General features: G+C 42.9%; 1 protein-coding gene across 1 annotated transcript in view; it reads right to left on the bottom strand.

Moving 5' to 3' along the window:
- Positions 1 to 24,583, bottom strand: part of Mme (membrane metalloendopeptidase) — a 123,891-nt gene extending 99,308 nt beyond the window's left edge. The window contains exon 1 of the mRNA XM_048794224.1: positions 24,382 to 24,583. The gene's annotated coding sequence lies outside the window, so the exon portion shown is untranslated. The remainder of the gene's footprint in view (positions 1 to 24,381) is intronic.
- Positions 24,584 to 25,812: the final 1,229 nt, after the last annotated feature.

Here is a 25,812-nt window from a genome sequence, read left to right as displayed (position 1 = left end):
TGTTGCAGTGACATTGAATGTAGGTGGCCTTGCTCAAGGACCAAGGTGGATTAGGGCGTTCCCAGTTTAGGTTCCAGGTTTAAGGTTTAAGATTATTCCTGCTGGGAATAGGGCGTATCCTGCTACCTGAGTTCCCCTTGAGTTCTCACGGGATTCAGACAATATATTTTGGAGATAGAAGCCCAGAGAACGTGGATTTGGGCAGAGAATGTGGATTTCCCCAGAACGTGATTGTAGACGGCTGGTGTGAGTTCGGGAATAAAGAGTTGCTGTTTGAATCTACAAGCTGTGTGGTGGCTCGTGATTGTGTGCCCAGCCAGACTGTGGCAACTGGGTTCACAGGTGGGCACCACTGTGCCCCACTACCTCCATCTTCTCCTGTGCCTTTCATAATTGAGTATTTTGCAGTTGAGAGTTGCTATAGATATCAAACATACTATGGAAGAACGTTCCCTCAACATGAACCACACCCTTCCTCTGGTGCTCTCTAGTCTAACATGGGCCGGAACACTGTATGTATTCTGATTATTGAGGGGTCTTTTGCAGGTTTCCAATTTAGCACCTTCCTGTAGACTCTGAGAGCAGCCTTGCTCTGCAGGGCTTTGTCTACCCACTGGCATGAGGAGCAAGATCCCATGTCACCTCTAAGGGCTGAGTGTGGCCAGCTTCCTGCTTCTGGTGGCCTCAGAGTCAGGATGGGCGTGGGCTATTCATAGCTTTTATTTTCTTCTTCACCAGACCAAAGCAATTTTGAGAAAGTTTATAGAGCTGTTTGTCATAGTTTATTCATGGATGCTCATTTCAAGGGTTAAAAAAGAAAAACCTGCAGCGTATCTTATGTAGCTGTGTATATTCCCACACATGTACTTAACCTAGGTGCACATATTTGTATAAACGGATATAAATGTATAGTGGACAAACTGAGATGAGGAGAAATCAAAGTGTTTTCTGAAATGCTTAGAAGTAATAATGGAAAATCCAAGATAGTAACTTAGGTGCTCAACTCCAAAGTTAGCATTCCTCTATCTGAGTATCACTCTGTGGACACAGTGTTCCAGCACAGAGGTTCTCGACCCTCATTTAGCTCACCAGCCAACCTTCAGCAGTGTCTGGAGACATCGCGGGCTGTCACATTTGGGGGGTGGCGTTTCTACTGGAACCTGGTAAGTAGAGGCCAAGATGTACATGAAACTCCTTAGAACAGAGGCATCCAGGCCAAAGAGCCAATAGACCCCAGGTTAGGAGCTGTCGTCTAGTGTAATGCCTGATATTGAATGCTTTAAAAAAAATTATATATATATTAGTTGTGGATGGACACAATACCTTCATTTTACTTATTTATTTTTATGTGGTGCTGAAGATTAAGCTTGGTGCCTCGCATGTGCTAGGCAAGCACTATACCCCTGAGCTATAGCCCCAGGCCCTACTGAATGCTCTTTATCAAACATTTACTACATACTAGATGCTGTGCTAGAAAAATCATGTGTCAACATTGTTTTCTTCACCCTCATTATATCCCTGATTAGGCAGATACTGTTATTCCCTTCTACCCACCATGAAGCTAAGGTGCTGAGATCTGAGCGCTGGTGTCCCCCGAGATTCACGTGTTGAACCTCATCACTGTTGCGGTGACATGCAGAGGTGAGGACTTAGGGGCTTTGTGATGAGGGTCTGCTCTCGTGAAGAGGACGAGCACCCAGGATACCAGGAGCTCAGAGAGCCCGTTGACCTTCCCTACCCTGTGAGGACATGCAGGAAGTGCCGCCTGTTAGGAACAGCCCTCTCCAGACACCAGATCTGCTGGCTTCTCAGCCCCGGAGCTGTGACCAATACATTTCTGTTGTTTATAAGTTGCCCAATCAAAGTGTTTTGTTTTATCCGCTTGCATGGATTGGATTAAGATAGGAGGATTGGAGAGGTGGATTTGAACCAGCAGGTGACAGGGCTAGACCTTAAATACAGATGTGTTTGTTGCTAAAGGCTTTTCCCCCTCCTCCTCCTGCTTCACTCCTGGGAATAGAACCCAGGGACTCGTGCATGCTAGGCAAGTGTCCTGCCACTGAGCTACATCACAAGACCTTATATTTCTTTGTTTTATTTTGAGATAGTCTTGCTGATTTTCTGATGTTGGCCTTGAACTTGTGACCCTCCCTGCTCAGCCTCTGGAGTGGCTGGAATCCCAGGTGTGGCCACTGAGCCACCTAAAGCCTTTGCTTTTAACCATCACATTCTATCTCTCTGACAGGAAGTCGGTCATCATGGGATGAAATGTGATTCTGAATAACCTCCCATTAGAGATGAGCTTATGCTTTGACTGCCTTTGCCTGATAACAGCTTTTGTGAACCTTGTGAGACAATGACACGGTGCAGAATCTACTAACACATGCTCACACAACAAGATCAGCCATACAAGGAGCTGAGGATCACTTTACCCTGCCTGAAGAATACACATCTTTGCCTGATTTATACCTTGGAGAACTAGAAATATAATTTAAAAATACTTCAACCTACTTTAAGCTAAAATTTACAAAGTACATCTGTGATCATTTTTTTCAGTAATTTTTATCCAGCCATATAATGATTGAGAACATTAAAAATATATATGAGACTATTTTAGGCTTTTTTGTGTTGCTATAATAGAAGAGCACAGACTGGGTGATTTGTGAACAACAGGAGTTGATTTGGCTCATGGTTCTGGGTCTAGGAAGTCCAAGGATGGGGGGCTGCATGTGGTGAGAGCCTTCTTGCTGTGTTATCCCATGGCAGAAGGGTAAGAGGGCATGCCTGAGCCATGGTGAGAGAGACAGAGATAACTTATACCTCAAGTCCTTTTATGATCCACTTTCACCCATTCATTAGAGAGAAGCCCCAGGACCAAACACCTGCCAGTGGGCCCTCCCTCCCATCTCTGCTGCATCAGGGAGTAAGTTTCTACCAAGTGCCTTTAGGTGGATACATTTAAACAATAACAAGAGAATTTGGGAAGCTGATTTTTTTTTTTTAAAGGAGTGTGGATCAGTAACAGCACACCACAAAGCAGGACAGAACTCCCAATAGAAAAACAAAAGCAAATATGATAAAATAGTAAAAAACCATGCGGTCAAAATCCAGAACACAAGGAAATCAAGTGAATAAGAACTCTACTTGGGGGGCTGGGGATGTGGCTCATGCGGTAGCGCGCTCGCCTGGCATGCGTGCGGCCCGGGTTCGATCCTCAGCACCACATACAAACAAAGATGTTGTGTCCGCCGAAAACTAAAAAATAAATATTAAAATTCTCTCTCTCTCTCTAAAAAAAAAAAAAAGAACTCTACTTGGGACTTTGTTCCCTCTGGGGTCCTCTGTCAGTTCTTGTGGAAGCGTCAGGAGCCTGGAATGGAGCATAGCTCAGGGAGGAAAAGAAGAGGCTAGGGGTGCAACACAAAAAGGAAGGACTGGGAAGGAGGACTAGAAAGCCCTTGTTGCTCTGGAATGGAGCCCCAGAGGGCTACAGGCTCAGGATTAGAGTGTCCTGACAGTACTCCATCTCTTTAGGAACTGACCACCCCACTAAATGCGCATCCCTAAAACTGGGTTAAAATACTCTAAGACCCTTAGCTCCTCACCACTAGCAAGAAATGACCATCAATCCTCTGTGCAGGAATCTGATAGCATACCGGACTTGTAACTGTTTTACCTATAATACTCTATCAAAAACAGCTAGATGCACAGGCAAAGAACAGAAAACCAAGGGAGACCAGGCAGCAACAAATAGTGGAATTATCAGAAATGGATTTCAGAATAATTATGCACATTATGATCTAAACTGTAAAAGAGAAGGTTGAGATTCTTGACATACATACTACTGGAAACTTAAGAAAGAACTAAGTCAAAGTTGAATATAGAATACATGAACTTAAAGCTAAGGGGAAAATAAATAAAACACAGAATGAAACACTGAGAAGCAAAAGGAAGTACCACCGAGAAAATAAGAGGCAGGGAGATTTCCAGATCTACTGAGAAGGGCTAAATACTTGTAATTAGAGCCCCGGAAAGAGGAGAGGGAGAGCATATGGTGGAAGCAGTATTTGGAATAAGGTCTGGGAATTTTCTAAAACTGGTAAAAGCTATCAAAGCAATAGTTTCAAAAGCCAAGGATGAGTTAAAAGGAAAAGAAAGAAGAAAGTTGAGGGTCAAGCTCAAAGACCAAACCTGAGAGCTGGCCAAGGAGCAGAGGGTGCAGGGAGGGTATGAGGAGGTGGCTCTGGTCTTGTCTGCAGTGTCTCATTCCTCTAAAGCTTTGCTTCCCTTCTCTTTTCTCCTCATGTACCTGGTTATTTTGAAGTGCTAGAAGTTGTATATAAAACATTGTAAATAATTCTAGGCCCAATATGATGCCATGGTTTAATGAATTAGTTTCCAACATACAGAGGATTACTTTTGCCTCTTGCTTGGGGTGAGGCAATACTAATCATCTTGATTCTAAGAGCTAGCAATAAGACTCACAGCTGAATTTTCAACAGGAAGAATGGGTGCCTGGAGACAATGGAAAGACTCTTTTCAAAGTTGTGAAAAGAGTGTGTTTTTCAGGGACTGGGGTGTAGATCAGTGGTAGTGCACACACGTGGTATGTGTGATTCCCAGCACTGAAGGAGAAAAGAAGTGTTTTCAAGAATGAAGGCAGGGCTGGGGATGTGGCTCAAGCGGTAGCATGCTCACCTGGCATGCGTGCAGCCCAGGTTCGATCCTCAGCACCACATACAAACAGAGATGTTGTGTCTGCCGAAAACTAAAAAATAAATGTTAAAATTCTCTCTCTCTCTCTCTCTCTCTCTCTCTCTCTCTCTCTCTCAAAAAAAAATGAAGGCAAACTAAAGAGAAGGCATGTTACCGTCAGACCTACACCAATGGGAACACTAAAGGGTGTTCTTCATGTAGAGGGAAAGGGATGTGGGTGAAAGTTCTGAAAGGCAGGAAGGAGTATGGACAAGGCAGAGGTGAATGGAGGTCCATCTAGATGAATGCCAACTTCAACAGGCGGCCAGCGCCCTCTGCACTATTCCACTCAACTCTGACTGAGAAGTCCCAGCTCGGACAAGGAGGCAGTGTAAAGAAATAAAAATGATTGAAAATTCAGAGGTAGAAATTTGCAAATGACCTGATTTGTACCTAGAAAATCTAAACAATCTGCATGTGAATTGATAAAATTAATAAGTGAGTCTAGTAAGATTGAGCTCTATAAGGTCAGTGTAAACAAATCATTTGTATTTCCATGGACCATGACACATGTGAATTTATATTAAAAAAACAGAATCCCCCTTCATGACTTCATAGCCCAGAACAAACATGAGTAAAGGATGTTCTGCACTTTTTATCTACATTGCTACTTCAAATGTAGCACATCTTTTTTTATGTGTTACACACAAAATGATCCTTTGATCATGCATACACCTTAGACAAAGTGCTGAGAGCTTTGGAGTTCATTTGTAGTCCTACATCATGGAATGATTGTGCTCCATCCCATATGCTGAACCCTAACCCAGTACCATGGCTTTAGAGGTGGAGACTTTGGAGGCATTAGGTTGAGGTGGGGGCAGGACAGTGTGCCCCTGGGGAGACTGTGTCCTGAGGAAAGAGGAAAAGAGACCCTGCTCCTCGCCCCTCTGCTCTATCGTGCACACAGCAGGGAATGCCCTGTGAGAGCATCCAGCAAAATGGGCCTCACCTGGGTCCCGGAAGTCCAGATTCCAGAACTGTAGAAGAATACATCTCTGTTGCAGAATCCACCCAGCCCACGCAATCCACCCAGCCCACGGAATGCTGTGACAGCAGTCTGAATAGAGACCCCTCCTCCAGCCACGTCCCTCCCCCATCATGAATGCCCTCTGCTCCTTCCCCATCTCTTCACGACCACAAGCACCTACTGTCCGAGAAGGATCCGAGGGTACAAGAATCACGGAATGCTGCACATGGGGGAAATCTTAGATCATATCGATCAGTTCTTCTCATTCTATGAGTGATTAGACTAAGGACCAGAGAAGGTGATGTTCTCATCCCAAATTACCTGTGCTAAGGTGGGTAAGCTTGTTGAAAGTGAGAAAGCTCCCTTTACCTTATGTGTTTAATTTGATCTATTAAGGAAGCTTCTAGGGGGCTAAGGTTTGAGCTCAGTGGTAGAGCGCTTGCCTAGCATGTGTGAGGCACTGGGTTGGATTCTCAGCACTGCATATCAATAAATAATAAAAAAGGCCCCTCAACAACAACAACAAAAAATTAAAAGGAAGAAAGAAAGCTTCTACCTACTCAGGTGCAGTGGCACACACCTTTAATCCCAGTGACTTGAGAGGCTGAGGCAGGAGGATTACAAGTTCAAGGACAGCCTCAGCGACTTAGCAAGACCTTGTCTCAAAATTAAAAAAAAGAAAAGAAAAAGGGCTAGGGATATAGCTCAGTGATAAAGAGTCCCTGGGTTCAATCTCCTATACCCCTGCCCCCCCACAAAAAAAAAAAGGAAAGAAAAAAAGAAAAAGCTTCCACTTTGAACAAGCCCAGAGGGAGGGTACCTGCAGGTCAAAGAAGCTACCTTATAGCTATGAACTCGTGATTTTGCTAAATATATCAAAATATCATTTTTATCCCCAGCCTCTCAAAGGGCAGGTATAAAGAACTATTTCTCCTACCAGTAACTTATGGCCTGGTGGGACAAAGTCATCTTAAATGGCAAATAAAGTATCAGGGTCACCTCCACCCTTATGGTTGTTGCTCAAGAGCACTACCTGCTGATAAATAGCTCCTGCTTTGAGACTCTGGGTCTAATTGCCTATCCATCAGAACCTCCTCCACACCCCTGGATTCTCATACTGTTATGTTTTATTTTATTTATGTGGGTTATTTAGACTCTTTATAAACAATGATCACTTTTGTTCTCTCTATATTTCATATATATATAAGCTCTCTTTTCTGATTAAATAGATTGCATGAGAATTTTAATTTTCCTGGAAGGAGTTTTTAGTGGATCTGGAAACTAGGAATTAGACCAGAGACCCTGCTCCTAATAGAAGAAAAAGTAGGCCCAAACCCTGATCATATTGACTTAGGACTTGACTTCCTTAACGAGACTCCTAAAGTGCAAGAAATAAAATCAAGAGTCAATACATGGGATGGATTCAAACTAAAACCTTCTTCTCAGCAAAGGAAACAATCAATAATGTGAAGAGAGAGCCTTCAGATTGAGAGAAAATCTTTACTACACACACATCAGATAGAGCACTAATCTCCAGGATACATAAAGAACTCAAAAAATGTAACACCACAAAACCCAATCAATAAATGGGCTAAGGAATTGAACAGATACTTCACAGAATAAGATAGATAATCAATCAACAAATATATATATATATATAAATTCAACATTTCTCACAGCAATTAGAGAAATACAAATCAAAACTAAGATTTCATCTTACTTCAGTCAGAATGGTAATCATCAAGAATACAAGCAACAATAAATATTGGTGAGGATGTGGGGGAAAAGTTTTACTCATTCATAGCTGGTGGGACTGCAAATTGGTGCAACCACTCTGAAAAGCAGTACAAAGATTCCTTAGAAAACTTGGAATAGAGCTACCATTTGACCCAGCTATCCCACTCCTGATTCTATTCCCAAAGGACTTGAAATTAGCATACTACAGGGACACAGCCACATTAATGTTTATAGCAGCTTAATTCACAATAGCTAAATTGTGGAACCAACCTAGACACCCTTCAATAGATGAATGGATAAAGAAACTGTGGTATATGGAATATTACTCAGCCTTAAAGAAGAATGAAATTATGGCATTTACAGGTAAATGGATGGAACTGGAGACTATCATGCTAAGTGAAGTAAGCCAATTCTAAAAAACCAAAGGCCAAATGTTTTCTCTGATAAGTGGATACTGATCTACAATGGGGAGTGCAAGGGAAGAATGGAGGAATTTGGGCAGAGGGGCATGAGGGGAGAGGCGGGAAAATGGGGGAAGATGGTGGAATGAGATGGACATTATTACCCTATCTATGTGTATGATTGCACTAATAGTGTGACTCTGCATCAGGTAAACCAGAGAAATGAAAAGTTGTGCTCCATTTGTGTACAATGAGTTGAAATGCATTCTGCTGTCATGTATAACTAATTAGACCCCCCCCCCCTCACCCAGAAAGGAGTTTTTATCCTACTAATCTTAGATTTTCTTGAATACGTCCTATTTTGGTCATGGTCTGTTTACCTGTTTCATTTGCATTGTTTTCTGTTTCCTGTGGTTAACTGCTTGTCTTGTAGAGCTTTGCCTGGTCCCTCCCAGCTCCATTGCCCACTCCTCCTGGGAACTTGGAGGCCACTGGGCCTCTCTGTGTCTAAGCTTCCTCATGTTAAAGGGTGATGATGCTTCATCTCGTGGACATTCTTGAGACTCAGATGGACTAGGGTTCTGGAACACCTGCAGGATTCCCGCTACATACTGGGCTCTGCACAGAACTACTCTCAGGCCAGGCCAGATCGCTCTTGGGACCAACATGGGAACATAGTGCACTTGGAAGTGGTCCTTCTTCTTCTCTGTCTGGAAGCCTCTGAGAGGCAAATTATTTATTCCTCAAGGGTTTGAAATAACCCAGTAATAAAATCATCTGGAGCCCGCACTTTCCGTGAGAGACAGTGCTTTGACGGCTCACACATTCTTCTCCTTGAGGAAGTTTTGAAAATGAGTTTCCCTAGGAAATTACATTTGCTGTTGGCAAAACACTGAGATTTTTTTAAATGTATGAAAATGGAACTTTTGTTCTCAATCCTTTCCTTAACCCTTTCCAGAGCTGGATTATAGTTTTGTTTACCAATTTATTGTTTATTTGTTTACTTTTCATTCAATCCTGGTGTCATGTTTTACTTATCTCTCTTCTTAGGGTTCTGTTTTCAACTCATTAAATTAAACTCATTAAGTTAAACCCATTAAGTTAAATGCTCATTTGCATTTGGCACTTTGAAGGTGCAAAGGAGTGCTGAAGGATGTTTCTTTTTCTGCCTCTTTTACTGACGTAGGGCTATGTTTATATTTTATATGTTATGATGAAATTCCCATTCATTCATTTATTTATTCATCCACAGATACTTATTTAGAATTGGAGTTGCCTCAGATCAGAGTGGTAGAGGAGGACAGTGAGCAGTAAATAAGGCCCTCCCCTTGTCTTCCGGAGAAAACAGAGCTCAAGTGTTCTCTGAGGACAGGGAGCTGTTCTTACCCCCTGCTTGGGGTCTGACCCCACGGAGTTCTACCATGTAGCACCTGACATTTAGTCTTGGGTCTGCATCAAAAATGTTGATAGTTTTGCACTTAAGAATACATAACAACAAATCCCATCATTATGTACAAGTATAATGTACTAATAAAATGTGGGGGATATGTTGAAAATTTAAACTTGCCATGTACCTGTATTATATTATTGTTTATAAAGGTTTATACAAGTTTTTTTTTAAATTGACTACCTATGCATCTAAGAATATATGGTAGGTCTTTGGGAAACTGAGCCTTATTTTTCTGACAAGATAGCAAAGAAAAGTTATAGATTCCTCTTTCTCCAAAATAAATTAAAAAGTAGTAAGTTTGAAACAGCAATAACTATAGACTTATAGGAGATATAATTTATGGCAGAAGATATTAAACAAATGCATAATTATATACACACACACACACACACATATGTGTGTGTGTGTGTGTGTGTATCCAAGCCAGGAGAAGAAGCAAAATATAATAGGCCTTGTGAAGATTCCCTCCCCTTTTCCATCTATCAAAAGCAGGGGAAGAAGATTAATTTAATGATAAAATATATCACTGATATCTACCCTTCCATTCTTTCATTGCCTCTACATATGGTCACCACAGTTTGAAGAAAAATGAATGCAGAAGTGTGTGGTCAGTTTGAGGTAATCACAATAAACCATTTGAGAGTAGAGGTTGTAAACTACTTTCTACCAATGCACCAGAGGAAGCAGGTCACCAGGGATCATAGTGACCAGCCCAACTAGCTGATCTCCAAAACTGGTTAAAGATCTAGTACAGAGGAAGTGAGGAGAGAAAGAACATCCTCTGAGGGAGAGACACAGACCCACAGGTGAAATCCAACTTCCCTTTCTATGAACGTGGTTTGGTTTGTCATTAAAAACAGCAAAGGAAGCCTGGGTGGGTGGGGATGAGAGTAGTGGCAGGAGGAGGAGGGTGAGGGTGCTGATGAGTGACAGCCCATGAGGAGCTAAGGACACACACACACACACACACACACACACCATACACACAATCCAAACCAGGGCCTTGTTCCTCTTGAGCTAAGGCATTGAACTTACAAAACAAAATGAAATAAAACCAAACCTCCACAACCTTTGATTAGGATATAACATGCATCTAGGAAAATCAACAAATCACAGGTTTATTCTGATTAATTTTCAGAGTTAAGACCTCTACGTAACTGGCCGTCGCATTAAGAAACAGGATATTGCTAGTAGATCCGGGATCTCTCTGGGATCCTTTCTGACATGTCCACCTCTGCCCAGAGCAGCTGCTACCTTGATTTCTACTTCCATAGGTTAGTTTTGCTTGGCTTTGAACTTTATGTAATCAGAGGGGTAAGGCAGTAGATTTCTTTCTTTCTTATTATGTTTGTGAGATTCATCCAAACTGTGAAGTGTAGTGTTAGTCTGTTTATTCATATTTCTATGTGGTATTCCATACTATGAGTGTTCTGCATTTTTTTTTTTTCATTTGCAACTGGGATATTTGAGCAGTTCCCAGTTTGGAAATGCTAGGTGCCTATTTGACAAGTCTTTTGGTGGTCCACTTTGATACGCTTCTGTTGGGTTTAACCAGAAGATGACTTCCTGGGTCACTGACTATGTTTATGGCATGTTTAGTGGGTTGACACTGCCAATCAGTTTTGCAAGATGGCAGAGCTAAGTTCTGCTGACAGTCCACGAGATTTCTGGTTGTTTCAGAACATCGCCAGTTCAGTCAGGTTGGTCATTGGGGTATCCTCTTTCATAAAATACTCACTGAAGTCTTCAGTCTATGTCCTTGTGTAGTGAATTTGGGATATGCACCCAGGTCAAGTCATCTAGCCATAACTGTCCATAGCTGAAGTTGCTTTTTCTCCTTGATGTACAATTTAAAAAAGGTCACACTAAAGCTCTGAGGAATCAAAACTAGGTCTTGGCAAGAGGAAAGAAAGTCAAGAAGAATGTACCCAAATTGTTTAGACACCAAGGAAGGTCTTGGAACCCTAACAGACGAAATCCATCATATAGGAGGCAATACCCAGGAAGTAAAAATGAATTCCTCACTGTATGTATAGGACACCAGGCTGCACAGCAGTCCCCAGAGCCCGGGCACTTCCTTCAGCCCTACAGGTCTCTCACACCTTACAGAGCAGCTCTGAGGCTGCTGCTGTCAGAGTGGTCAGCTCCGCTCATGGGCCTGAGACCTGGAAACAAGCTATCTGCTGCCCAGTGCCGTGATGAGGTGGGCACAGGCTAGACAGTCCTGTTTGTGTGGGAGGAAATGGGAGGAAATAAAAGGGTCACTGGTCCCCACAAGCCCAAACCCCAGCAAGACTGCATCAGGCTCGGGGCCTGGACATGGTTCTGAGGCTCCCCTGGCTCTGTCCTGTTCTGTGTGGCTCTGCCTTCGCTGTCCTTCCTCCTCTCTGGAAGTTTGGCAAGCATCTGCAGCTGAGTACCTCTAATGGAGTCCCAAAGTCTGACCGCATCCTGCATTTTTGTCTTGCTGTCCCTCTGGGTCCTGCTGATATGACATCCCCTCAAGCCCTGCGGGCCCTCCGTGCAGCTCACAGCTGCCCATGTCTGGGCACGGATGGAGGCTCCACTGATTTTTCCCTGAGTAACGCCATCTCGATTGCTGGCTTCTGCTCACAAGGTTGGTCTGATTATTATTACACACTGAGCTCTTTGGCCAAAGGTTGTTCAGTCTGTTTCTAGAGTTTACTGTCTGATAGGCTGAGAGTTGGATTCCAAGTTCCTGCTGCTTTCTGTCCCCCTCAATTCATCTCTTTCCTGTGACACTGTACTACAAGCAGGAAGTGGAGACCACGAGGCACCTCGCACTCTGCTTAGACATCTCCTTAGCTACACGCCCAAGCCCCTACTTGCAAGTTCTGCTTTCCTCCCAATCACAGGACACCATTCAGTCTCGATTTCTGTCCCTCTATGACAAGAGTCTTCTTTCTGCAGTTTCCAATATGGACCTGATTTTCTCCTGAGACCTCACCAGAACCATCCTTCAGTTTCTCGTTTCTACCACATTCTGTTGACGATGACATGTACCTGCTCGAAGATGATGGAAACTTCTGACCATGTTCTTCACTTCCAGCTGAGCTCTCTCCAGAGCTGTCTTGAAGAGCCACATTTCTGCCAGCCTGCTCTTGGGGAGATCCACACATTCTCTATGAAGTGCCTCCCGATTCTTCCAGCCTTTCCTCTTTCTCAATTCCAATGCCACTTCTACATTTTTAGGTACTTGCTGCAGCAGCCCACTTTGGATCAGTTTCCTAGTCTGTCATGACAAGTCACCACAAACTGGGTGGCTTCAAAACCTGAAATCCATACTAGCACTATGCAGAAGGCCAGAAGTCCCAAATCAAGTGTCACCAGGATTGTTGCTTGTGGGAGTCTCTGAGGCAGAAAATCTCCCGTGCCTCGTCCCCAGCTTCTGGAGGCTGCTGGCCCCCCTCATCTCCTGGGCCTGCAGACGCATCTCTCCACTCTCTGCAGTCACCCTTGTGTGGCTGCTTCTCCGTGTCCCTGTGTGCTTTTCTGCTGCTCATGGCGTGCAGTCATGGAATATAGACTCCATCCTAATCCAGCACAATCTCATCTCAACTCCTGGTTTAATTACATTCACAAAGACTCTATTTTCAAATAAGGTCAGATTCAGAGGCTCCAGGTGGACCTGAATTTTGGAGCATCATTATTCACCCCACTATATATATACCATAAGAGAATAACCATAGAATAATTAAGAACAACATAAATTCAGTGAGAAATAAAAAAAAAAATAAATGATGCAGCACCAGCAAGATGAAATGGGGGGATTTCAGAGTTAAGAGACCAGATGGAGGATGCTTACCACAGAACTAATGAATAAATTAGAATTAGTAAAGATTAGAATAAACATGGCAAAAAACCAGAGCTTCTGAAATGGAGAAAGGTTTGGGATAATCACAGTGATTTGATATGAAAGGGACAAAGACATTAAAGGAATCTGAAGACACGTATTAGATACAAATAGCAAACAGTTTCCTGTGAAGGTCTTCCGGGTCCATGAGCAAGAATAAACTAAGCTCTGGAATCAAAAAAGGACTCATAGATAAAATGAATATTTTTATAAGAAGGAAAAAAATCGAAACCACAAATGGAAGGTTCACCATGTTCTAGGAACAATGGAGGCAGAGTGTTTAGCATCAAGAAATCATTCCCAAGAGTTGACTCAACTTCAAGGACAAAAGCCCTGTGAGGAGCTAGGTGCAAGTGGTTCTCAGCAGGTCACCTCAGACTTCCTTTGATTTGACAGTGAAGCCACATCTACAGAGCTGTCAGAGGGAAAGAGTTAAACATCACTCAAGTCTCCTTTTTATTTAGGCACAGTAGCAAAGGGTGTCTTTTTTTTTAATATTTATTTTTTAGTTTTAGGTGGACACAATATCTTTATTTTATTTTTATGTGGTGCTGAGAATTGAACCTAGTGCCTCACGCATGCTAGGCAAGCACGCTACCACTTGAGCCACATCCCCAGCCCCACAAAGGGTGTCTTTGAACATGCAAAAATCTCAGAAAAGAATCCTGCTGCAGCCTAGCGCTCCCACCAAAACTGAACAAAAAACAAAATGTTTCCAGCCCTGAAATGAAACAAAAGCAGGTTTCAGAAAAGAGCAGGAGCTGAGTGCAGTTTCCCACCCCTGGGTGCTTCCTGAGCATTATCAACTGGTTTTTCCTTTGTGACTCTGCTTAAGAGCAGGCCCCACAGGAACCAGGAGTTGGACTTCATGGCTGAAGAGTGCCTGTCCGGAGACAACCTGACAAAGCCAGAGCTAGCTGTGGCCCTGCATGGTCTCAGCCCAGCTCCCGGTGGAGGCACCCTCAAGTCAGACCCCAACCAGCCCTAGCCAAAGCTTCCTCCCAGATGGAGGCAAGCGTCCTGCTTCAACAGGCCCCGGGGTAACACCTGCCAGGAGAGACCCAAGCTAGGCTCCATGGACCGCACTGAAACCAGACTCCTCAGAACACTTTCATGGTAACCCCAACCTCTAAGCGCAGGACCCATACCTGACACACAATCACAAAGGCTGGGAACACAGAACGGTTCAAATTACTACCCACAGGACATAGATCTGACTGTCCAAATGAGACTGTTCGCTGCCCAGGATCACAACAGTACCCATGCTGTGGACAGCAGCTCTTGTCCCTGACAAGAGCACAGACTCTTGAGGAGACACACAGAATACACAGAACCCTTCCTGCCGCTGTTTAACCAGGCCCCATGAGGAAGAGAAAACCCCCCCAAAGAGGGAAATGAGAGAATGTCTCCTGCAACAAGGAGTGAGTTATCTTTTTAAAAAGGACCACATGGGATTTTAGAAATGATAAGCACCACATCATCAACTGAAAAGAAAAAAAAAATGTGCTGGATAGATGGACTCACAAGCTGAATGGAGTTGGCAGAGGAACAAGTCACTGAACTTGAAGATAAGAAGTCAGGAGAAATCTCTCTCACCAACAGAGAGAAAAAAGATTGGAAAAAAGCTTCAGTTTTCAGGGACGCTTGGGATAATAGCAGAAGGTCTAACTTACACAGATGGGAGTGTCATAGAGTCAGGGCGAGAGGTGGAGGCACACACACATACACACACATATCACGTGTACACAGTGGTACATACATGTACACACACACACACACACATACATACACAACTGAGATTTTCCAGATTATTCAAAGACATACATTTTTAGATTTAAGGGCTGGGGATGTGGCTCATGCGGTAGCGCGCTCGCCTGGCATGCGTGCGGCCCGGGTTCGATCCTCAGCACCACATACAAACAAAGATGTTGTGTCCGCCGAAAACTAAAAAATAAATATTAAAAAAAAAATTTAGATTTAAGAAGCTTGTCATCCCCAAACAGGATAAACGCGAAGTATAAAGGCAAACAAGGGAAAATTAGAAAATACTCTGGAAAGAATAATCATGAAGAAACAAAATATATGAACTTTTATGAGATAGAGCTAGAACTATGGAGAGAGGAAAGTTTATACTAAAATTAGTTCCTAACATTCCACCTTAAATGCATAGAAAAAGAGCAAATTGTACCCATAGTCATTAGAGGAGAAGAAATAACAAAAGAGAGAATAGAGATGAACAAAATAGATAACAAACAATAGAGAAAATTGGTAAGGCCAAAGCTGATCACTGAAAAGACCAGCAAAATTGGCAAACTCTAAGTAAAATGCTCAAAAAAAAATGAAAGAAATAAAAGAAAAAAAGAAAAAAGAAACCATCAAGAGCAGTAATGAAAAGGAAATTATTACCATAGAGTCTACAGATGTTAAAATGATAATTAATCTTAAAAACCTAAACCCTCACTACTTGAAAACTTATTTTCTTACTTAAAAGACTTATGATAAAGAAGAAATCAAACCAAACTTGCAGAAAATATAGAAGTGCTACTCTCTGAAAAATTAGTGTAAATGGTTTCATAGACATCTTCAACCTGATTTAAGATATTTTGGTGAATGGGGAAAGAAGTCAAGCTGCCACATACTATTTACAGATCAAGCTCACTTATGATATTGATATAAATATCTTCTACAATTTGTAAATAGCATGAAGTTGTCAATTAAGGAAGATATACTTCCTGGCCCAGTGAGTTTCATCCCAAAATTTTTACACAGAAGGAAGTAAATGAACACAGTTCCTCGTAACATTGGGTTAAGAAGGAGAAAGTCCCATTCCCTTAGACATTGAAGGTGTCTGACAGACCTCCAGCTCACGGAACCACCTAATGGGGAAGCAGAGTCAGCGTCCCAGCTCAGATGCAGGCGAGGGTTCCCAGAGTTACTGCAATAAATCAGTTTTGTTCAGGAGATAAAGGCCATTTGAATTAAAAGAAAGAAAGAAAAGTGTGAAGCTTGGGCCTTCTGTGTCTCCCCACCCTGCCCTATGCCTTGTGCCCCCCAAACTGGGTCAAGACTGTGATACTAGCAACTGGAAGGCTTAGGAGACTGGGCCAAGTAGACACAAGTGAGGTCACACGGGGTGTGCCTTGAAGGGGACATTGGAACCCCTGCCCCTTCCTCTCTCTCTCTCTGTCCTTCCTGGTGAACAGTTCTGCTCCACCACATGCTCCCCTCTATGATGGTTTTTCTTGCTACAGGCCCCAGCAATGGAGTCAGTTGATCATGAACTGAAACCTCTGAACCTCTGAGGCAAGTTAGTCTTTCCTCCTTTTATGTCTCTTCTCTCAGTGTTTTGATGCAGAGTCGAAAAGAAGAAATGGGAAAGGACAATATCATCACATGTAGGTGAGAGTGTTATCTAGTTAGAAAATTTTAAAGAAACTGAAAAAAAATCCTCTTAAAATCAATATGATAAATGTTATCGAGGTGGCTAGTTACAAAATTAACATTCAAACTTTTCTGATAGTGAAGAGTCTTTCCAAGCAATAAACAATGTTAGAAAGCAATGAACATTTCATTTGAAATACGTATAAACTATAAATATTGGTGATTTTTTCTAAGTTGACAAAGATTTATACCCTAGCCATGTAAAAGAAAATGTAGTAGAAGATAGGTAAATGTGAGGGACCCTTAATAGAGAAAGAAATACAAATGGCCCAAACAGGAAAAAGTATTTACTTTCATCTATAATTAAATAAAGGCCAACAAAAGCAAGAATGATGATCTTTTCTTTTCAAAATTATAGTTATTAATGCATAGTAATTGTACAAAATAATGAGTTTCACTGTGACATTTCATAAATCTCCTTTCAAATTAATCCAATTAAAAATCCATTGGTGGGAAGAGTGTGAAAACATAAACACAGAAATCCTCTCTGGGTGGGAAAACAACATCCTCAAGTCCTTGAGAAGTAATTTGGCAACAGACGTTTTAATAAAAAAAAAAGTAAAAATCCAAACTCTCTTTAAGATTTAATGCAATGTGTGCAAAATGGTGTGTGTGTGTGTGTGTGTGTGTGTGTTTACCCTGAGTGCCTGATGGACCTATAAGAAACTCAATTGTTTATCTTTGAGGCAAAAGTCTGGTCATGAACCAGGCAGAGAGACATTTTCTTTTCATTATGTATGTTTCTGTTCTACTATTAAAAAAATCCTACATCCATATCACTTAAAATAAAAAGTAATTAGCTAGACACACATAAAAATTGACGGAGCTGATGGAAGGAATTCCATTATAGACATTCTCAGAACCTAGTTAGCATCCAATGTTCTGCAAGTCCATGATAGGAGAATTCAGAGGTAGAGCTGTGGAAGCTTCCAGGTCCTGAAGTTGGTACATATTATCTCAGAGAAGATGGCAGTCAGCATGGTCCTTAAGACAAGCAAGCCTGTGGGCTCATTTCTCTAAACCCCTGTATTAAAGCACTCTCTTTTTAAAATAATCTTTTAGAGCTAAGTAGAGCTGTTGTAAAGTGACAAAGTCTAATCTCAATAAAAGTGAAAAAGCCATCCAGTGAAAGTTTAGAAACATTTAGAGTTTTCATCCAGATTGCAGCCATGATAATACTACTGACAATCTTATTTCTTCTAGTCTCTGAATGCCCACGCCATTCAGTAGTCAACCTAATATCAAGGACTAAGGGTTGGCACTTAGGATCCAAAGTTCTCATGTTCTTTTCCTTTCTCTTTGTCTTCAGTTCTTCGTCTTCTATTGAAATTTCGCTCCCTTCTCAGTTCTTCATTCATTTCTCGGAGATATTGCATGATATAGCAGCCCCTGGATTTTTAAGACCATTTCCAAAAGGGGTTTGGTTGGTTGGTATGCTCTAAATACACTGCAAGACACTCCATGCCACCACCTCAAGATTACAGTGACAATTGTCTGTACTGACTGACGTCTCATATTCTTTAATAATCTTCTGGCAAAATCCTTCATTTCCTTAAAAAATTGTTTGTATAGGTGTTTTAGATTTAAAGCAGCTTTGTATTATAATAAACAAAATATAGCCCTTTGCAAAAAACGATTTTAGTTTATTGAGTTAAGAATATTTAACATAAAGTATGCCTCTTAAAATAACTTTAACAATGCATTATCATGACTACAAGCATGGTGTTGTACACCAGATCTGCAGAGCTTATTCATCTTGTTTGATTGAAACTTGGTGCCCATTTCTCCCTCCCCAGCACCCCTGATGATGATCCTTTTCCACTCTTTAGTTGTATGAACTTGACAATTTTAGATACCTATCACATGTAATCATGCAGGATTTTTCTTTCTGTGATTGGTTAATAATTCTTTAGCAGCGTAATGTCTTTGAGGTTCATGTAGGTTGTCTGGCACTGAAGAATTTTCTTCTTTTTTAAAAGCTGAATAAAATGGCACTATTTATGTGTGTGTGTTGTGTGTGTGTGTGTGTGAATATATGTAAATATGTGTATATATATGTGTATATATATATATATATATATATATATATATTTTCTTTCTCCATCCATTCATCTGTCAGATAAATACCTGCATGAGAAATTGCTGGTTCATAGATTGTTCTACTTTTCCTCCTTGGGCATCCTCCATACCAGTTTCCACGGTGACCCACTGCTGTGCATTCACACCAATAATGTGCAAGGGTTTCAGAGTGGTCATGCCCGTGTCCATAGCCGTGCTTTTGATAGCAGCTGTCCTGACAGGTGGGATGATGCCTCCCTGTGGTTTTCATAACTCTTGGGATGCACAGAATTGAGAATTGTTTGATAAACCTATCTGTCATTTAAATGTCTTCTTTGAGGAAATGTGTATTCGAGTCCTTCGGCTGTTTTTAATTGGGTCTTTAGTGCTTGTGGCTGTTGAGCTGGGGGCGGCTCCTTATGTATTTTGTAGGTTAAGCCTTTATCAAGCAGGAGGTGGGCAATGACTTCCTCCCCTCCTCCAGGTGTCCCTTTACTCTGTGCTTTGTTTCTTTTGCAGTGCTCAAGTTTCCAGTCTGTGTGGTCTGTCTGTGTTTGATGTTGTTGCTGTCTGTGTTTTGGTGAAATTTCCAAGAAATCATCAGCAGCCACGTAGCCTTCTGCTACCCTTTCCTATAAAAATTTGGTGCAATAGATAATTGTTTTAGTGAGCTTTTTTGTTGCTGTGACTAAAGGACCCAACCAGTACAATTGTAGAAAAGGAAAAGTTTTTTTGGGGGGCTCATGGTTTCAGAGGTCTCAATCCTCAGACAGCAGACTATTCCTTGGGGCTGAATGTGAGGCAGAACATCATGGAGGAAAAGTGTGGCAGAGGGAAGCAGCTCACATGATGATCAGAAAGCAGAGACAGGTCTCCACTAGTCAGATGCAAATATGTACCCCAAAGCCACTTCCCCAATGCCCACCTCCTCCAGCCACACCCCACCACTTCAGTTACCACTCAGTTAATCCCTATCAGGGGATTAATTCACTGATTGGTTAAGACTCTTACAACTGATCATTTCTCCTCTGAACCTTCTTGCATTGTCTCACACGTGAGCTTTTGAGGGACACCTCACATTCAATCTATGACAATAAACAAGAAAACAAAAAAACTTCTGACTTTAAAGGCTTGAGACTGTTGTATAATCCATTTAAGATCTCTACCTCTACCTTACCATATTTAATGGTTGTGTATCACAGTGTCTTCTTTAGTATTTATAGTGAGAAACTGATATAACTCCAAATTTTTGGAAACCCAGCTTCTACCTCAAGGCCTGTCCAAAAGGAGGGGGTGTGACCCTTGTCCTTGGAAAAACCCACAGAACACTTCTAGCCACCTTGCTGAATTGTTTGTCTGTAAATAACAGGAGAGATCTTCAGTGCCCGGTGTCCCTGACTCAGTTATGCTAGTGAGGGCCTATAGCAACCCCTTAGCAACCATCAATCAGCATGAGACAGGGAAAATACCTAGGATGGCAGATGACCCCCAAATAGTCTTGGTGGTTGATAACATGTTAGGAAAAAAATGTAGTTTAGCACGTACACCCCTCACGGATTAAACCAATCAGTTCAAACAAATCCCCCCTTGTACTATCCAATCACCCCTACCTAACTTGTTCCTGCCAGTGAATGTGCTAATCAATGTTAAGAGTTCTTGTTTGATTTTCCCGCGGTGTGAAATGATTTGCTATGTGATATTGTGACACATAGAGTATCCCCCAAAAACCTATCAAATCTCACTGAACAAAGGACTGGGGCTCACTCCTCAGGATTGTTGTGTCAGAAACGGTTGTGAGTCCAGGCTCAAGCTTGCAATAAACACTCTTGTGTGATTGCATCAGATTCAGTTCCTGGAGGTCTATTGGGGTCCCATGAATCTGGCCTTACAATAGCATCATCACATTTTTTTTTTTTTTTGGTATTGGGGGTTGAAGCTAGGGATGTTTTACCACTGAGCCATATCTCTCACCCTTTTGTTTTGGGTACTGGGGATTGAGCCCAGGGGCACTTGACCACTGAGCCACATACACAGCCATATTTTGTATTTTATTTAGAGAAAGGGTCTCACTGAGTTGTTTAGTACCTTGCTTTTGCTGAGGCTGGCTTTTAACTCAGGATCCTCCTGCCCTCAGCCTCCTGAGACGCTGTAAGTACAGGTGTGTGCCACTGCCCTGGCTGGTCTTGAACTTTCGATCCTCTTGCCTCAGTCTGCCAAGTTGCTGGGATCATAGGTGTGTGTCACCATGCCTGGCACACCAAGCCTTTTTGAAAACATTGTTTGGTGTAATTGTGTGTCCCCAGTCTCATCTACAGAATCAGAGGTGGGTTTCCCACGAAGCCATTGCTCCTGCGAGTGCTCTGAGTGGGCAGGGGCAGGGGAGCGGAAATCACTGCTAGCTGCGGGCTTTTTCCCAGGCCCCCTCAGAAGGAAGGAGACTGAAGGTCTAAAGCCCAGAAACTGGATGAAATTCCTTCTCTTATTCTAAATGTGCGTTCACTTTTAAAATATAAATTTGCATTCACTATTTTTTTTTCCCCTTTCAGAAAGTCCTTTAAATAATGTTAATTTCAGGTTCTATCACCCTGGTATGTCACTGCGGCCCTGGTTTTCTGGGTTCCATGCTGTGGCCTCAGAGCCTGGACAATGCCTGGCATGCGGGACATGCACCATAAATCTTTGCTCAATCAATAAAATTTGGACTGTCAGGGAGAAGGGCATTCCTTCAAGTTTGCGGATGCAGAACCAGGCTGGTCCCAGTGAAGCCAGAATTAGACAGGCGGTCAGTGTAGATAGGTAAATTGCATCAGGTTGAGTCAAGGGGCCAATTTGAGTGAGTCTGGGAAGTTGGAGACTTGTATCCTGAGGGATCTTATCAAGAACCTGCCCCTGCACCAACCTGTTGCTAAGGTAACCTGTCCCAGGAGTTGCCCCTCCCTACAAAGAGCTGTAAGGTTGTTGATGTGTCTTTGGCTGCTCCATCCTGCCCAGCCCCTTTCATCCCACCTGTTTTCCTCCCACTGAGCATTCCTGGGCCTAGTCAAGAAGGAGAAAGGTAATGGGGGAAAGGCAGGAGAAAAAGGAAGCCTAGGTCACATAAAAAATGGCAGAACACCTCGTTTCTTGGGATACCAGGATGCCAGCTATGGCCCCCTTCTCCCTCGCGGGAGAAGTCTATGTGACCCCTTTTTAAATAAACTCTGCTTTATGTGCTTGCCTTGGTTGCTTCTCTAATGTTCAAACTTCAACATGTGGGGAAGCAGGACTCGTCACCCATAACTGGCGGTATCACCAGGAGCTCTAGGGAATGCAGTGTGGTTGGAACACAGATAAATGACAGAGAAAGGAGAAAAAGAAGTTGCAGGCAGAGTCCAGAAAATTCTATAGCCTCTGAACATTTGAAGCATGTAAGCAGGAGTGACATTGGAGAGACAGGCTTGGTGGCTGTGTGGAAGGTGGGTTGGGGTGGGGTCAGTAGTGAATGCAGGTCTAGTGGTGATGTGGACCACAGGGCTGAGAAGGGAGGGAAGAATATGGGGCAAATCAGCAGTGTTTTCTGGTGGACTAGATGTGGAGAGCAGGGGAGAGGGAGCCAGGATACAGCCTGGACTTTGTGTGGGGTGTGGCGTGTAAGCTGTTCTTTGTTATGCGGCAGAGTTCTGGGAAAATGCAGACAGAGAAACTTGCAGAAAGACCAAGGAAACCATGCTTTGACTCACAATAGAGATTCACCCCTAGGGGGTCCCCTAATGCTTTAAGCTGCACCCTGAAAGCAACTAGCATCAACCTTGCCTTGACTTTTTCCTTAAATAAAAATTCTGATTAAGTAGATTCTTAAAAATTTTTACAAATATAGTAATGTTTCAAATGCATTTCAAAAATAGGAACGAAAGTCTCTGACCAGTCTTTTTCTTTTTCTTTTTTTCAAAACATAATTTTAAATTTACAAGAATAGTATTAATAAATTTTGGATTCTTTTGACCCATATTCTTCCAGATCATAACACTTAGTATTTGCTGTATCCTTTCATCCTTTCTCACAATCTCTGTGTTGCTCTGTTTCCTTGTATACATAAATTTGGGCTTGCATACCACAAATTCATAATATACATTATACAGATAAATGTTTTCTGTGTGTGTATTTAATCCTGATTTTTAGAACTTCACATCTGCAAAACCACAGGGAGGTGTCCCTGAGGCAGTGGGTCTCACCAGAGTGCTACAGCTCAGGGAATGTTTGAAGATGTCCCTGGTGTTTGGTTGTCACTGCTTGAGCCAGTTGCTACGAGCATCTAATAGGAAAGGTCAGAGATGATATACAGGACACCCCTTACTGCAGGGGATTATCAGGCCCCAAATGTCATAGGAGGATCTCAAAGTAAGGCCACCTACCTCCCTGTCCCGCCAAGCTCCTGCACAGCCGGACACAGCCAGGTGGACTTGGAATAAAACCTCTTCATTTGTTCTTCATCTTTGTTTTAATAGCTGCTACTTTCCCCCTCAGCGTATCAGGGTTTAAAGTTGTCATAAAGGAAGTAATCAGAGTACTTTAAAAAATGTACTGCTTTACCTTATTTTATCTTTCTTTTTTAATTTATATTTTTAAATTCATGTTTTTAAAATTATGTTAATAATTTTGACTTAATCATTTCACAATATATGTGTGTATAAATATATATATACACACACACACACATACACATAAAACATCATGTAATACACCATAAAATAGAAGACTTATATTTGTCAATTATACCTTTATAAAGATGGAAAGCAAAATATGTCTATTTCATTTTATATTTACACATTTCTTTTCAGAACCAGCTAGGAGTAAGTCCCATCATGATGTTCTTTTCCCTCCACATACTTCCTTGTGTGGTTTCCAAAAAAACAAGCACTTCTCTTCTGTAACCTCAGTAAAATGATCAAAACCAGAAAATTATCTTTGATCTAATGCCTCAAGTGGCAAGTTTTATGGAGATTCCTTTGGTCAGTTTTTGAAAACTCAAAGCTCTGTCTTAAAATCTTTTCATTACAACAAAAGTGGCCATTTAAACAACCAGAGAAGCCCCTTCAGGATCATCTGCCTGAAGCTTGCTTTAGATGTACAACTTGCAACCCCAGCAGGCCCCCCTGCTGTCACCCACAGTCCCCTGTTTCTGGTCTAAATAACTCGCTCTGTCCTCATTCACACCTTTTCAATTTTAGCAAAACCTCCACGACCTCTTGCTCCTCCTGACTCTTAGCTGGTGGTTGAACTTTGAGAAGATAGAAGGTGCTGGAAGAGGACTTCCACAGGGTCCCGGCCCCCTGTCTGTCCAGAGGCCTGTCACATTCCTCCTCTGCCTGGCTCTCCCACTGTAGGAGCCAGTGTCCTTCCCTTGCCTCTTCCTCTGGGCCCAGGATCTAACCCCCTACCCATTTGCCTCCTCAAGAATTGGGGCCTGCAGTGTTCCACATGGTTAAGAGAAGGAGGTGACCGGGGGATGATTGCACGAATCACGGGTATACAAAGAGCTTCTTTGCTTCCCACATGCTCAAGGAGGGGAGAGGAACAAGAGTGACCCCTACGGGGAGGTACACTGTCTGCACAGAGAGCGGCTGCATTCCTCTCAGAACCCACTTATTAATGTCTGGTTGCTCAATCAGAATGGAGGTGGCCTTTGAGGATGTAGGGCCAATGCAGGGTGGAGGCTTACCTTGCTAAGGGAGGCTCTCAGAAGAGGATGATGGTCATCACTGTGGAAATCGCAGAGGACAGGAAGGTCCTGGGGAAGCCAGGGAGAGGTGCAGGTGGTCTTCAGAGAGGAGCAGGGAGGCTTCAGAGGGCAGCCCTGTGCACCCCACGCCCTCCAGGTGTCTGTACAGGACCTTGGGCTGATTTGGGTTCTGGAACGCAGTGTTTGAGATGAGTAGCTCATGTATATGTCTTGGTAAGGTGTGATGTAAGTCTTGCGGGCAGGAAGGACAGGAGGGGCAGGAGGGTGGTACTCCATGTTCTTATCACAGAAAAACACATGTCACTCACACAGCAAATTAGGTAAGTGTTTGGGAACAATTCAAAACTAGAGAGCCTGTGGTTTTCTCTTCCCCACTTCTGTATCATTGATATGTTCCTCTTCTGCAAACCATCTGCTGCCCTGTACAACCTGACTTCCTGTCCCCTCGCCCCACCCTCAGCAGCTACCCACTACCTGGACATGCACCCAGCCAGGGTTGGGTACTCTCACTGTCTCCTCCTCATCTCTCTTCTCTTTCTCCTCCCCCTCCTCCTTCTCTCCTCTCTCTCTTTCATTTTTTTGGGGAGTGGGTACTGGGAATCAAACCCAGGGGTGCTCTAACACTGAGCTATACTCCCAGCCCTTTATATTTTTTGTTTTGAGACTGGGCCTCACTGATTGCTGAGGCTGCCCTCAGCCTCCCGAGTGGCTGGGATTACAGGTGTGCGCCACCTTGCTTAGCTCCTACTCACTCTTGATCCCACTCTAATTGGGCGGAGTGTGCCCCACACTCTACCAGACTGTGCTCATCAAGATCTTCAGCCCTGTGTTGCTATTGCCAGATCTGGGGCTCACCTCCTAGGGCTCACCTCCCGAGGGTCACCTTCCAGGTCTCAGGGTGCTGGGCAGCTTCGGGCAGCTCCATTGCAACCCATCACCCCACCCTTGGTTTCTAGCCTCCCCCTTCCTTGAGGTTCTCCCCCTTCCCTTGTTGATCCTTTACAGTCTCCTTCACTGACTCTTCCTCGTGATGGGGGATCTAAGCCCTGGCGTTCTCCTGGGGTACCCTCTGCCTCGTATTCCACGTGGCTTCGCCCACGCTCTGGGTTTGAGGATGGAGGTGTGTGATGCCGGCCAGCAGCAGGGATGGTGGGGAGGTGCTGACTCTGGGGCCAGCTTGCCTCTATGCTCATTGGCAGACGACTCGACGTCTCTGGACGTCTCTGGCCCTCAGTTTCCTCCTCTGCAAAGTGAATATTGCCATAGTACCTACCTGTCAACTTAGTGAGAATTTATATTGGTCACACTTAACCTGGAAAACATAAAACACTTTGAGTATTTACAGCAAAGGAAAGTTACTGCATTTAAATATTGGAAGAACTGAGAAAGAACATGAGGAAACCCAGATAT

The sequence above is a fragment of the Marmota marmota genome, unplaced genomic scaffold (genome assembly GCF_001458135.2).
Source record: "Marmota marmota marmota unplaced genomic scaffold, marMar, whole genome shotgun sequence".
NCBI lineage: Eukaryota > Metazoa > Chordata > Mammalia > Rodentia > Sciuridae > Marmota > Marmota marmota.
Note: the sequence above shows the minus strand (reverse complement) of the source record. Positions and strands in the feature narration are given on the sequence as shown.